The sequence below is a fragment of the Homarus americanus genome, unplaced genomic scaffold (genome assembly GCF_018991925.1).
Source record: "Homarus americanus isolate GMGI-L3 unplaced genomic scaffold, GMGI_Hamer_2.0 scaffold34921, whole genome shotgun sequence".
Classification (NCBI taxonomy): Eukaryota; Metazoa; Arthropoda; class Malacostraca; order Decapoda; family Nephropidae; genus Homarus; species Homarus americanus.
The window spans coordinates 4,118,027-4,133,990 of NW_024741901.1; positions in this window are offsets into that span (position 1 = coordinate 4,118,027).

The window sequence follows — 15,964 nt, forward strand, 5'->3', positions numbered from 1 at the left end:
GGTGGATCTGAGTATACAGTAATATTTCCGTTAGCCACCAGAATCCCTCAAACCCAGAAATCTCCGATAGTCGGCATTGCAATTTGCTCTGAAAATCATTCCCAATGCTGGAATTTTCCAAAAATTTCCATCGTTAGGAAAATTTTTTCCGAGGTTGAATAAAGATGAAAGTTAAAGTATTTTTTTTCGGGGTGGGGGGAGGGGACGGACCTGACCTGACCTGACCTGACTCCATGTCAGGTGGAGGTAGGATGGGGGATTAGTGGTCTCGTATTACTGACCTAATGGAATGTCAGGTCACCCTTTCTTGGGTGGGGGATTAGTGGATTTCATGACCTGAAGATATCTTGAATAAACACAAAAGCTAAAGTTTTTTTTAGGGAGATTGTGATAAGTATAAGTTTAAATGAGCAAAGTTGTATCCCTTCAACATTACATTGCGTAACATTTTAAAAGATGGAGTGAGAAAGCAGAAAGGTGTGAGTGATTAGAGAGATAGAGTGGAAAGGAGTTGTAACATGCACCAGTGTTGCCACGCGATAAGCTTGTAGCGTTCAGGATGTTTGGTTCACACTCAGGATGGAATGGAGAAAGGAAACTCACAATGTGCTCTCTATATACATGTTGTATATAGGTTCAAGGTCGTCGGAGGGAAGAGAGCGCTCCCTGCACATAGCGAGAGGTTGTGGAACTAGGCCTAAGTGATATTAAATGTAATTTGCCGAATTAATAATGATGCGATTCATGAAGTTAAGGGACTATTATTGAATTTGGAATTATTATAGATCGTTTATCAGTCTGAATAATGTTACGGGTGTCCCAAGGAGTTATTAGTTAGACGGAAAATATGTCACGTAGGCCTAAGCTAATGCCTTGAGAGGACGCGACGCTGGCTGGTCCTCAGTCACGTGAAAGCGATTGGACCTACAGGACATCCCTGCGCGTCTGTCCACAGAAATAGTCACGTGGTCTAGTCACCTGTGCTGCGCTATTGCAGTATAACAAGTAAGTCTCATTCAATCTCAGACAGGGTTTAGATAGGGCAGTGATAAAGTTAACTAGAGCTAACAGTGAGTTCATTTCAGGGTTTCCGCCAGAACCCACTTGACTGCGAGAGATTGACTGCCGTTTGAGACTGCCGTTGATGATTGAGGGTGGCGATTGTCGCCATTGGACCGATCAGTGTAGGCCTGTCACTGTTTAGCGGGGTATCAAAGGATCTCTTGAGGGAATCTAGCCGTCTGGGTGCCCAGCTGACGACGGGACGATCGTTGGGGTCATCAGCTCTCCTCTACCTCGGCTCACAATACCACATGTTTCAAGCAGCTTAGTGAAACCCTCTTGCTAACGGGAAGCTAAAGCTTCTCTCAACTGTACAAGGTCTGATTGGCTCACTCCCTTCCGCTTTATGGATGTACTGGGGGGTAAAGTGAAGCTAGCTGAGTGATACAGGGTCGCACACTGGGGCCAAGAGTCAGTGGAGTTTAGAGGTACACTTTCCAAGGTGGAGAAAGGCTGATTTGGGCCTTCAACTACGGGTGCCTGTTGGTTGTGCCTTAAACGACTACGGAGTGCAGGTGGAATCTGTGTGTGTGTTAGGTTAGGGAGCATGGTTCACGGGTATTGGACTCAGTAACGTCTTTATAATAGTGACAATATTTTTGTGTGTAGTTAATACTATTTTTTCAGTTACTAATGTATGCTGTGTGCATTTAAAATTTCTTTATAGTTTCAATCTCAGATATAACCTTTGTTCCCCAGAGTAGTGTTTAAGTTAGGTTAGGAGGTGTGCATCTGTTGGTGTAACATAATTATATTGAGTGCCCTTTAGGCCTATTCATGGTGGAATTAATAATTTCTTATTTTTATACCACTTCCGCAGTGGTGGATATTATTCTGTGAAAACCCTTAAGGCCTGTTTCATGTGTGCAAGCAACATTTCTTAATACTTTAAATTTATTGTTGCCTGAGTTTCTAATAATTTCAATATCATGTATAACTTTTATTCCCCAGAGTAGTGTTTTAAGTTCAAGTTAAGAGGTGCGCATATTGGTGTACCATTATTTGATTGTGTTTGTAGTGTTGGAGGGAATATAAGTGTAAATTTTACAGTGTGTCTCATTCATCCCAGTCACAGACGCTATCCTTCCACGGGTCACGGACAATTCATTTTGCTAGTAAATTTAAGTGCTCTTGTGCTGGTTCGGGATTTCTCACTAAGGAGTGCTTCCACTGCCATTACCATCTAATAATCTTTCATAAACCCCAAGCCAAGTGAGGAAATTAAAGTCCAGTAAATTCCGACCGGTTACATATATATATATATATATGTTTTTTTATTTTATTTATTTATTTTTTTTTTTTTTAATAATCGCCACTTATCAGCTTACTAGCCGCTTGGGCGATTTATCCAGTGTTAGTACAGGAGGAAACCCGGGACCGGGAAACCTGTGGTGTTTGGTAGTGAGAGTCACACTGGATAACACCCTTCTCACGTGTGTCTGGGCCGAGGCTCGACCCCTTGACATATTGGGAGAGAGTTATGCGCTTTACCGCTGTACTACTTGTACAAAGTTAATTACTAAAAATTTTATGTCTGGTGCAAACTAAAGGATGTTTATACTCAAATTAATTGACACCCCACCTCCCTTCATCATCCTCCCAGCCAGCAGATGGCACACACCTGCTGCAGTCCATCTCGGTCTCCTTTATTTTGAAGTCAAACCAGAAGTTATATAAACCCACAGCTATCATATTTTTTTGTATTATTTTATTATTTAATATTTTATATTATTAATGATAAAACACACCATGAGAGGCTGATCATACGAGAATTTAAAGAATAAGTAAAAACAAACTGGTGAACATGGCACCCCACTCCCTCCCCACCTTTAAGAGAGTACAGGGGCCCCCCAAGTTCGCGGATTTTTATTTCGCGGTTCTCTATTATTCGCGGATGACACCCGGGATGTACCCAAAAATACATACAAATAAATAATAATTAGAAAATCCTCTCAAATAATCGGAAACAAATTTATTAAAAATGTGAGTCTACCCTCAAGTCCGTGACATGGATGTTAACCATTGTGGCCCTACCAAACCTGCATTTACACAAGCTGCTCTCTTAACCTGAAGTACACACCAGTGATGCCATCAAAACAAAGGGTTAGCTTAGAGAACTACTGGCATGTATTTCAAATTCCTACCCACATTTAGAGTAGCCATTTTTCAGGATCTTAGGCTTTGGCAAGGGAATGCCTTTGCTTTTTATTTGTTTTATGAAATTTTATGGGATGGTCATTAATACTGGATACCGGGTATGTCCTCAAAAGAGAAAAATGGTGTGAATGACTAATGGGTTTTGGATAGTTTTTTTTAATTTCATTCTTTTATAATGGTAGTCTTAAAAACTCTATGCTATTTATTTTTTGTTGTGGTTTATAATAAGACAACAGACAATAGTTATGGGTATAGTGTAGTAACCCTTTCTCATATATCTAACTTTTTAAGGACGATTCTTGAAACTGATGGAATATGCCTGTTGTGTTATAATGCACAAATTTGCAAGAAGCGTATATTTTAAAATAATTAAGTACTGTAAGTGAGTATAATTACTGATCATGAGAATTACACTGAAAATTATCATAGTTACCTCTTCACACATTATATTCTCTCACATCTTAAGAATTTTCTGCAACTGTTAGAAAATTATGCTCAATAAGACAAGCACTTACAAATAACAAAGATATTAAACTCAAAATACTCGTGTGTAAGAATATACTGTATTTAAAAAAAAATTTAATCTCTTCTGGGCAGTCCTCCAAAAATTTCAGGCGTTTGATCCAAAAGGGTTAAGAGTGTGGATTATAAAAGAATCTTTCAATGGATATACATTTATTTACAAAATATATACTGGTATAGATGATAACAATAGTAACCTTTTTCCCTTAATAGTTCAACAACACTAGGGATTTGACAAGAAATTTATATTTAAAGCAACACAAAAAATATCCAGTGAATTACAAGTGTTTGTTTAGATTTATTATATCACATATATTTAAAAAATTCTATTTTACCTTAAAAGGCACTTAAAACATGCCCAGAAGGCTGTCAACTTTTCCTTTCCTATTGTTTTTAAACATCATGCTAAAAAAAAATAAAGTACAGTCAACCCTCGCTTTACGCGGTCCCACATTCCGCGTTTACACGGTACCCTGCCGAAACCGGAATGCTCACATTCCGCGGTGCATGTACCCCTTTACGCGGAGAGCGGCTGGCGAGCCGCGCCATTTTTGGATCCAAACCTCCCGCCATCCACCATGTTGTGTAAGCGGCGCGAGCAGGGTGCGCACAAGGTCGCCCAGTCATCAAAATATTACCGAGTTCTTCACAGCCGGCCCAAGTCAGTGATAGTGATAATTATAGTGAGGATATGGACTTATATGGACTTTGAGGGGTTTGACAAAGAGGCCCTGCAAGCCTCTGTGGTGGATAGTGATACAATTGATACAGGTGAGGGCCAATAATCTGCCCTCTGCCTCGGAACCAACCCCCCATCCCCGTGTGCCCAGCCATCTTTTCTACTAATGTAAGTGTTAAAAAACCTAATATTATTGATATTTCTCTTAATTATTAATTGTGTGTGCATACCATCATAAAATTAAGAAGTTATTTTTACTACAACGTAGGTATTGTGTCTGAAAAAGTGGAGTTTGGGGGTCGGCCCGGTCTCTATTTCAATTAATCCCATATGTTATGTTGTTCACTTTACGCGTTTCTCACTTTCCGCGGTACCCTGTGGGTTGAATTAACCGCGTAAAGTGAGGGTTCACTGTAATTGGTCCCATTAATTACAAAGAGGTATGATGTGGCGCTGTTTGTTCATGGATTGCAGCAAACTGAGGGTAATTGTGCTTACTGCACAATTACTGATACCTGTACTTCATGAAATATCCAAAAGATATAAACTTTTCATTTTGAAGTATGTAAACTTCACCAAATGATCATCATAATACAATCCTTAACTCGATGTTTCTGCAAATGTGTGATGGATGACAGTACAATTACCGTACTTGAGGAAAGGTTAGGACCTTTTTTCTTTTTTTTCCGTCAAAAGCATTTCAATTAACCATTTAAAATACACTATAACAAACATCAGATGGTTGCCCAAACATGAAAAATTAAAAGGACATAACCTATCAAACCCTGTAATCCTAAGAATGCCAAAGAACCCATTGTTATATAAATAGAAAAAAAATTATGGCAATAAGGAAATATCACAACAAAATACAGTAACAAATTTAAATTATAACAACTATCTTGAGATGGAGAAATTGACACTTCAACCTTGGAAGAGTAATGGGTTTAGTGCAAAATATAAAGACACAGGTTGAAACGTGTGTAAGACTGTTTGGCAAAGTTATTTGTCAAATATAGTATAATCTGTTGTTTAAAGGAACACAGAGCAGTATACCGGTAACTATTTTACAAGTCCTATTTATTAAACATATAGTAATTAATAACTATTATGTGTTTGATTAAGTTAAATCACAATACATAATTCACACAAATTGGTAAATTTCAAATCTCAAACTTTTTAACTTTATTTAAACTTTGATATTGTAAAGGAAAAGGGCCGTTTTATGCTCCGAGAAATTTAGGAATTAACATAGTCCTTGACATCCTACATACCATTACATTACATTATAAGCTGAAGAACTTACCATGTTACAGTACTTACAATATAAAATTTACATACAAATAGATAAAAAGGAGACTGTTGCAGTGTACTGTAGTTATTTTTCAAGGTGTTTATGAAGTGCTTAAGAAATATTCAAATTTTGTATGTAAAAATCTGTACATGTCTTTCAGAGTTACACTATCAGAACAATTCTCCAGTGTAGATGTAACTAAGAGGCCAAGACAAGCAAATATAATAACAAGACTGATTTCTAAGAAAAACTGCAAGAAAGGAAAGATTTATGTCTCAAGTCACCTCTGATGGCCAAACAAGAGCATATAATCACAGTTAAAAATTTTACAGGGAGTGGAGCTGGAAAAGATCAAAGGCCCAGCACAGGGAGACAAGGACAAGTATGAAGTTGATAATGTAAGGAATGGCAAGGGCAATAATCACAACTGCCATATAAACAATAAAATATAAAGTGCTGTACTATAATTCATGTTCCTTATAGCTGTCAACTTGGGATTTTTTAATGGAAGAAAATCTGTTCTTGGGCAAGTATTAAATGGACAGAAGGAGGTCAAGATACCTTTCCAGTCTCACTGGTAGGGAACATTAAAAGAAAATACAGTAGTCTCTCACCTTGCACAGGTGATATGTTCCAAGAAAGAAGAAGGCAAGATAAATAATTAAAATTATGAAGAAAATGGGGAATTGTTCCTAGCAACCACCAACTCTCAATCCTTGGCTAGTGCAGTGCACTGGATCAGACATCATAGCATTGCATAAGCACCATTGGTTGGTTAGCTGCATTACCCATACAGGTACAGTGCTGTATGTTATTACGCAATAAAGGTTCTTTAACGTCAACTGTGTTATTATAAATTTGCAAACCTTGTTTGAAAGAAATAGCAATACATTAAACTTGTGTGTAAGGCAGAGGACTACTGCATCATGATTATGCATGATATGATAGATATAAGTAAAGTTTATTTCCAAGTAAAAAGAGAGCAGTGCAAATATGGAACTTATAAACAAGTAGAGTTTGTGATGAAAAATTTGTGTTTTACATAACTGATGTGAGAAATGATTTATGAATAAAGTATAAAAATAATGGATTCAGACAAAATAAAATATGGTAGACTATACAAAAACTAGACCTGGGAAAATTCTCCCCCCTTTTTTTAACATTAATGTTTACAATGTTGATTTAAAATTTTTCAGTTTGCTCCAATAAGGAATAATTTAATGTATAGAAACTGCAGCAAAACTCTGTATTACTATCTGTTGATTTGCTGAGAAATTAATTCTTATTGTTACCCTTTCTTTACAACCAAGTACGGTGTAATACTAACAGTCTTAATGGATAGAGAATATGCATACAGTCTACGTCATTTGTATATCTGTGAACTAAATGTCAGATTGTTTTGTGTGACTCGGCATATACATGTATTTACAAAGTGTGTTGTCGAGGTGTGTAGTACTGTACTGTATAAATTATAAAGTTGTCGTGATCCCTGTACAGTATTCACAAAGTCCTTAATAAAAATAAGGATTCTCCACCAAAAACTAATGACACCAGTAATGTTCTATGAGTACAATATAAATTAACTGTATGGCAACTCTATTTATGAATTCAATATGAATCATTTATAAAGAAAAAGGTTTTAATAAAGTTATATACAGGCAGTCCCCGTGTTACGACCGTCCAACCTCCGATCATCCGCACTTACGAACGGGATCCCAATACAGTACATTTATCGTAAAAATTTTGATGTAAATCCCATTTTTTACATTATTTTCATTATTCTATATTGTTTAACAATTTATTTGCAGTATTTACATTATTTTTTTATGTACTGTATAGGTTATTATTGTTATTATGTATGGGCAGGGTTGTGCTTTAACCTAACCTAAACTATGGAATTAACACTTCTGAATTACAAACAAATTGACTTTCGATCAGGGTCCAGAACGTATCTCTGTCACAATTCAAGGACTGCCTCTACAGTAAATAGTTTAGTGGAAGATATTGGAAGCTCATCATTAATATCAATAAAAATAAACAGCCTGTTTCTGATATTTCAATAATACATATTTTTTACTAAAAGTTTTAAAATCTATAAGATAATTTAGTAATTACAGTGACCACATTTTATTTTGAAATAAAAAAACCTATACCCCGTATAATGTATATAATAATACTATACATAAAATAAAATTCCTATAAATACTTAATGATACCTAATTGCACAATTATGGTTTGCATTTCTCTGCAAAATGTCTACTTATAATAATCTCATTTCAGTAATATAGAAAATCTAATCATCACCACACTTTAGCTCTCCACTTTCATGAATACCAAATAATTTTTTTATTGGTGAAAAGTTTTATACAAATATCTGTGAACCATCTTTATGTCTAACTTATCATAAACCTTGAACCGAAAATCAAACTTTAAGGAATTCTGCTGTTAAGATGGCATACATACAAACACTTGGCAGAAACATAAAGTTTCATACTACTGCACTGGTCCATTGTTCTTTGTTCGCTGAAAGTGCTAAAGTCAACAATTACTTTACTGTTTTCATCATAAGAATATAACAAATCTGAGAGAAAAAAGAAAAAAATACCCTGCCATGGATGTGAGAGGGCACTGTCAAATACTACACATATACGTGATCACAGTACTAAAAACATTGTAATGGTCCTATTCATATAGAAACGGTCATTACAGTATTGAAAGTATTATTTAATACCTTGAGTCCCAAGACCAACAGTTTTTTAGGTTCAGGTTTGCTCGCTTCAGTTACAATATATGATAAAACCCTGAAATGGTTGATAAAAGTTCATTGAAAAGCCTGACCTTTTATCTTAAGTACAGTACTTCACCCTTACAGTTGTTGCTATTATTCTGTGTATATTTATCATCCATTTCTTTACTGGGTATGGGTTTGCACATGAGTTCAAACTCATTCTGTTACACTATAACAGCTGACCATATGCCTCATAAGGGTTTCAAAACCTTCCCTCATTCATAATGAAATTTATAATAATAAATATACAGGTAATTTCATCCCTCATATACAATTATAGAGAATTGTAACTGATGAGTATATTGTATATAAAGAAAATATTTATCCTGTACCCTGTACTATATTTCATTTTATATATTATTCCCTATTAGATTTTCAATCAGAAGGATTATTTCATTTTCCTAAAGAGTTTGAGTGCACAGTTGCTCAAAAAAGTATGAGAAATATTGTTCATGACAATGACACATCAGACATATGTTTGGGGGAAATGGTAGAGGACCAGGCATTAAAGCCCAGACAACAGGGGTTGTATTGTTCGTTTTGACATCCATCGGAACCCCACTTTTCAGATACTTTTTTGAGCGACTGTACATCTGCCTGGAGACACATACAAGGGTATTTTAATGCTTATCTGTGTACCATAATCTATCATCTAATCATACAGATGTTAAAACTAATAACTCTCACATATTTAATAAATATTAACCAGTTATTTTTACAATTCAACACACTTGTTACTACCCAGTTGATTTCTTGTTCGTTAAGTTTACATATCATGTACAGTACTACCTTTATTAATATTCTACATAACTTACTATTTTTTGGGTTTGTATGAATTGGTAAGGGTAAACCAGATGGTGATCTTATAGCCTGGCTGAAGATGGGGAGAACACAATAGTAGAACACATGGTAAGGCAGCTAGAGACTGAATAACACCAAATGACGGGTGTATTACTGATGCTCTGGATTTTGGCCCTGCTTGTTTATCATTTTTTGCATGTACAGTACAGTGCTATATCCATTCATCATACACAAACACACAAAGTAATTATATTTCAACCAAAAATACAACAAAAGCATTAGGATAAATAAGAAAAATCTTGCCTTTAATCTCAGTTGTGATTCTTTACTTTAGCACTAGTACTGTGTAACACTGCTGCTTCAACATGAAGATGAACCAAGTAACCTAAAATTAATCTTTTTGAAGGGGAGATAAGGGGTATTCCATGTTTGCTTGAAAAACAGCATAACATACCATAGTTACATTTGGTACGACTAAAAAATTATTAAAAAGATCACACAATGAAGTATTACTTTGTTTCACCAGAGTTTGTTTTTCCTGAATATTTTATTGTCTTCCAAATTATGCAAAAAAGCATAACAAAGAGAATTACAATACCTTTTGGCTAAATATATTTAGTGCATTTGCTGCAATGTCATCAACAGAGAACTCGAGTGTACAGTAAATGGGCAGCAACACAAAATAACCATGTTTATGTTAAATTGTAACAATAGTCAACATGTACAAAGTGACAAGAACAAACTTTATAAGTTATATTTTTGGTCATGAAATATAGGCCCATTTCAAAAAAATTTTAATAGTCCAATATGCCCCTTCACCTGCACAGTACATGAATAACAGCTTGACATTTACAAATGTACTGGATATGTAACTTGTCCTCAGTCAGATCTAATGGTACTGTATACTGTACTGTATTTGGACTTTTTTTTTTTTTACAGTTCAACAAGAACCATTTTATGATCAAAGAATTCAGTTGTCCTCATTTAAGTGCACCATACACAAGAATATACAAAGGACTTAAAATTTTATCAAGTTTATTGGCTAGGCTTATTTCACATAAGAAATTAATACAGTACAGTATACTAGTATCCCTCGCTTAACGAATGGGTTTTCTTTCCCTTTCTAACGTATTCATGCTAACGTGTTTGGGAGTAAACGCTGACTGTACACCTTGGCTGACCGCTGATTGTTTGCCTGAACCCAACAAAGTTGTCGGTTACAAATTTTGAAGCCACCAGTTTGTGTGGCTTTTAAGTGGCATGGACTGTACAATAAAAACAAATGAATTTTTTAATTTAACATAATTCTGTATCACAATTACCTTTTTTGAAAGTTATTTCATATATAAATTGTATTCTAGCATTTCCTAACTTAAGCTAGCAATGTGCAAGTATTCCATAATCTTAATCCTCCCCAGAGCAGAGTTGAACATCCCTTTTCCAAGCATCATAGTGCATCACTTTAATAGTGGTTCACTCAGTCAAGCTTTTATCATCACTACAGTAGTAGCAGAGGAGATGGATACAACCTCTGTTTGTGACACATTTACCACCACTAGTGTTATGTCCATAAAGCCGAAGAATTTCAATCCATTATTTAGCTTACCTGGTCGCGATCATGCAGCTAAATTTGAAAGACCAAAAGATGTGAAAAAATAAACTTTAGTTTTAGTGACCTTTTGATATTGACCTTTGACCAATGACCTCCACAAATAAATTATCTTCCAAATTTTGTCAGTATCCATTCATTCTTTCTTGAGATCTCTAGAACACATTCACACTTGGTACCAGGGACATTTTGACCTAAGTCTTAAAAGATGAACTGTGTATAGTAGAGTTGTCTGTTGCATAAAGCTACGGTCACACTAGAGTTTTCTGTGCAATAAATCCACGATAGCACTTCATCCAAAAGCAATAAGTCAACGGTATGATCCGCACACTGGTCACCCAGATGAAAGGAACCATCGACCAATCATCCAGCTGGTAGCAGTGTCTTTTCATCACTTTCCTCTTGAAATCGGGGCTTTCATAATTACAAATTGCAGGGTACTACGTACTTCACTTTTCAATGAGAGCAATTTGAGACTCTGCCCCAAGGAATACTTACAGTATCCATCACGGAAATTTAGTGTGCGTTTGTAGCGTCCAAGCGATGTTTGTTTACAAAAGTGATGCAAGTACTGTAGAGTCAAATGAAATTTTTGCCATGATGTATTATTAGATTATTTTTCATTTACAATAACATTTTTGCTTGTGTTTTGTTATTGAAATACATTTTTGAAATTTTGTGTACATTTTAACATTAAGAAAAAAATAAGAAAGGTGTAAATTTTATTAATACAATAGACTCTTTAGCAAATTTCAACCCACTGTACCGTGGATTTTCAGACGCTCCGTATCGTCCCACTTTCGACAACAAATAAGTCGTTCCTGTCTTGAGGAGTTTGTTGAAAAATCAATGTTATGATGGATTTATTCTGGGTAGGAACACTAGTGTGACTGCAGTTTAAGTACAGTATGGTTAATTTTAATTTATTCTATCAGGAGATACCTTAAACACAAGCATTTTTAATATCCATGACAATTTTCCCACGAACCCATGACTTTCAAGAGCGAATCGATCAATATTACCCCTTTTTACATGCTACAGTTGCTTGCAGGGGAGAATGCTAATATTGGATTATTGCCCCAGCAAGCAAATGTAAGGGCTTTCCTGGGTTCCAAGCCGAGACAGGGTTAGGTCCTAAAAAAAAAAAAAAAAGTAATACATTTTCTCAATTCGATCTCAAGACATTGACAGTTATTCATTATTTCTCTTACATGACAATGGAGTGATAAATGCAAAGCCCAACAAGAAATTCCCAATACAGTATATCTAATTGTCCGTCCACCAGGTGTAGTAGTATAAGTCTCTTCACATAAGTGTATATAATAGAGCAGGCTATCTTAATAACCACAGGAAATAATATCATGGGAAAAAGAGCACACGCACACACACACTCTCTCTTTGACCAATGGCTCTTTTTTCAAGCCAAATTCACAATGTAGTTCATTTTTAAACTCCATACTACCTCAGAATTTTTTTGTCTTTTTTTTTTAATATTATTTTTTCCCTTTAGTTTATCTATTCCTACTTCTTACCCTCATGTATTCTTTGGGGCAAGTCTCAATCTTGTCCAGCAATTTTTTTAGTACAAATTAACTATGAATGGTTAGTTAATGCCATAATAACCAATCCTAAATGCAAATCCTTCAACAACTATCTCAAGTGTTGTTTCTGAAACTTGATACAATAAAGTGGACCCAAAATATTTGGTGAAGATTCTGTAGACATGAAGCTATTTTTAAATCCTTTGTTTTAGGTTTTGTTTTTACATGGTAGAGATATACCAGTAAACATTCTTGTAACTAATAATACAATATATTCATAAAAAAATATATATATATACTGTACTGTTTATATATATTACAACTATGTATCAACCACTTTCATTTTCCAACTAAATGGAGAAGAATAAGTGCACCAATGACAATATCAAATGAGCCTTAGTCCTAAATGGCCCCAACCTAACCATTCAGATTGGGGCCTATAGTCTGTTCACTTGAACTTTGCAATTGAGGCCATGAGTCAGTTAGTAGAAAGGCGGCTGATTTACTGGAGGACGGACAGACACACACACAGTCACTACAGTTCTTTAGTATATAAAATATTGCGCTTAAATTTAATATTTTAAGGAATAATAATTTAAGTGCAGATGTAAAATTTACCATGGAAAATGCATTGGTAACTTATGTATATCATAAATAGACCAAGAAAAAGATTACACAATTTCAGCGACTTCCATGCCCATTTTAACCCCCATGCTACGTGGTGTCACACGGCGAAGGGGAGCTTAAATCTAAACTGATCGGAGTCCCAATTTTCGGTGGGACAGTCCCGCATTTTAGATATGTGTCTTGCTTTCTCAAGTCGTCCTGAAAATGTCTCGCCTTTGGAGCAAATCTTATTAAATGTCCAGCTTTATTAGAATTACTGCCAGTGTGTATAGTCACTTTTTTTGCTACATTACATTCTTGAACAAGTGTTTGGCATTGACTGTAAACCTCCCTAGGTGCAGTCTAACCATCTGTCTGATAGCTAGTCCATACTGGGACTGTTTGTGTTAGCTGCAGAGACAGCAGCCATAGCAGTCATTTTAGCGACTTTTCGCCGCTGATAGTGTAAATTTCAGATGTTTGTAAGCCTTGAAATTTTTTATAATTAGAATTTATTGGAATGGTTTTGTGGAAAAAAAATCACAAACTTCTAATTCTCGATAATATTCTTTCAAACATCGGAAATTTACACAACAGGTATTAGCGGCGGAAAATTTGGTAAAATGACAGTGTTAGTTTAGCAGCCTTAGGGCTGAAGCAGTAGGCAGTGGTGTGTGTACAAGAGAAGGAAATGATTGCAAAAATATCAAAAAGAAAGTGTACAGTACATTTAATGCACACCTGATGTAGTGTGTGTGAGTTCAGCATTGTACAAGATGCCCACATTGTACACAATACTGTGTAGTTTGCCTGTCTGTCTGCCGACTGACATTTCACATGCTATTTTTTGCTTCCCCAAGTGCAGAAATTATTAGAGATCAACACAGAATAGTTATTATCCCCTAAAATGTCAAATATAAATATGATGGATTAAATACTAAAGAACTGTAGTGACTCTCTGTGTGTCTGTCTGCCTTGCTACAAACTGACCCTAGACCTCAGTTCTAAAGTACGAGTCAACAGACTTTAGACCAAATGGACCTAAATCCTTATCCAAACGACTAGATGAAGTTAAGATATAGAACCTATTGGGACCAGGGCCGATGTAAACTGCAACCATTACACTAACTCAACAGGGGATAACAACAATTTCATTCATTCTTAATTATTAATGTTAGGTAATTACCTTCTACAAACAATGTATATGTACTTGCTTGTATGAATAAATACTGACATCAGAACGTTTCACAAGAGAAAAATTACATGACATTACAACAGACAAACATTTAAAGGACACACCAAACTTTCATACTAACAATGTGGAATGAATCAACAACTAACACTGATCTCTGAGGGATTTACTTTTTGACTATTATCACTTAAGGACTTTTATCATCCTGTCCTTAACTAATTTATTTTTAATCAAAATAACTTACATAAACTTGAAAAGCAAACTCACTGTTTTAATCCTGGGCAATATTCAAACATTAAAATAGGAATGACAACAGAATTAAGTGGTCTCCAGCAACTTGCTTTTACCCAATGAGTAGAGGTCAAAAGATTTGGAAATCTACACTATGGCATTGCAAATCACAGATTATTAAAATGTCTTGCCTTCTGGTTCCTTTTTGTATCTTTTGCCTTTTCTATGACTTAAAAAGACCCCAAAATATCTTTGTAAAGTACAGTGATCCCTCGGTTAACGAACGCCTCGGTTAAAGAAATTTCGGTTAGCGAATTACCTTCCATAAGAATCTTCAATTCGGTTAACGAAAAAATATCGGGTTAACGAAATTTTTATGAAATCATGTCAACATGTTTTCGCTTGCTCACCAGCTGGAATATTTGTCCGCCAATACAGGAATCAGTTCTAGGGCTTAAATTCGTTCCCATTTGAGTAAACATCAAGAAGGTTGTACTATTCAATAATTTTCCAAGTTTTATATTAAAATTATTAGTCATTTTAACACTTATTTAACATAATTGGAGTACAGGAAACTAGTTTTTGGTGCGCCCAACAGCCACTTGACTCACCCACAAAGGCGTCAGTTTGTATCTCTGGTCAGTGGAGGTAATATCTTGCTTGTGGCTCTCTTGAACATAAACTATTTTTACATTTTTACAGTACAATTATATGTCATTCTGAAATTTATTTAACATATTGACAATATATAGTGCAGTGTTGATTTAAAGAAAATAATCTTGAACTACACCAAGTGAACTTAAAATTTTATGGGTGAAATGGCGGCATGAAGCATGGGGTGATTTCTCTTCCACCCCAACTTCCTTCTCTTCTCCCTTCTCCTCCACCCCCACTTCTAATTCCCATCATCATCATCAACCAGGAGCCTTCTACATACACACCTCAAATTAAGTATACTGTACTTTATTGCATTTATTTTTACTTTGTATGTAATTTTCGGTGAGCTGGAACCAATTACCCAAAATCCCATTGAAACAATGGTTTCGGTTAACGAACGACCTTCTGGAACGAATTGTGTTCGTTAACCGAGGGACCACTGTGCAAACATATCTATAGAAAAATCTTATTATTCAAAATACTGTACATATCCTTTGATAATCCCTGCACATGAAGTTCATTAAAGAAAAGCTCTCACAGAAAACCCAAATACAGTACAGTACATGTCTAAAAATGTACAGAAAATTTTTTTTGAAAAAAAAAAATAAAAAAAAAATAAAAAAAAATAAAAATAAATAAATAAATTGAATGAACAACTGGTAATCACTCTTATCATGCTGAAAGTGCATGAACTATACTGTACATGGATAAACAATGAAATATATTAATGAAATAATGAGTAACAATAGTACTATACAGTACTGTATGTCATATTGCATCACTATAATCTATGCAGTGTTTATGAACCATATGCAAATTTAAAATATT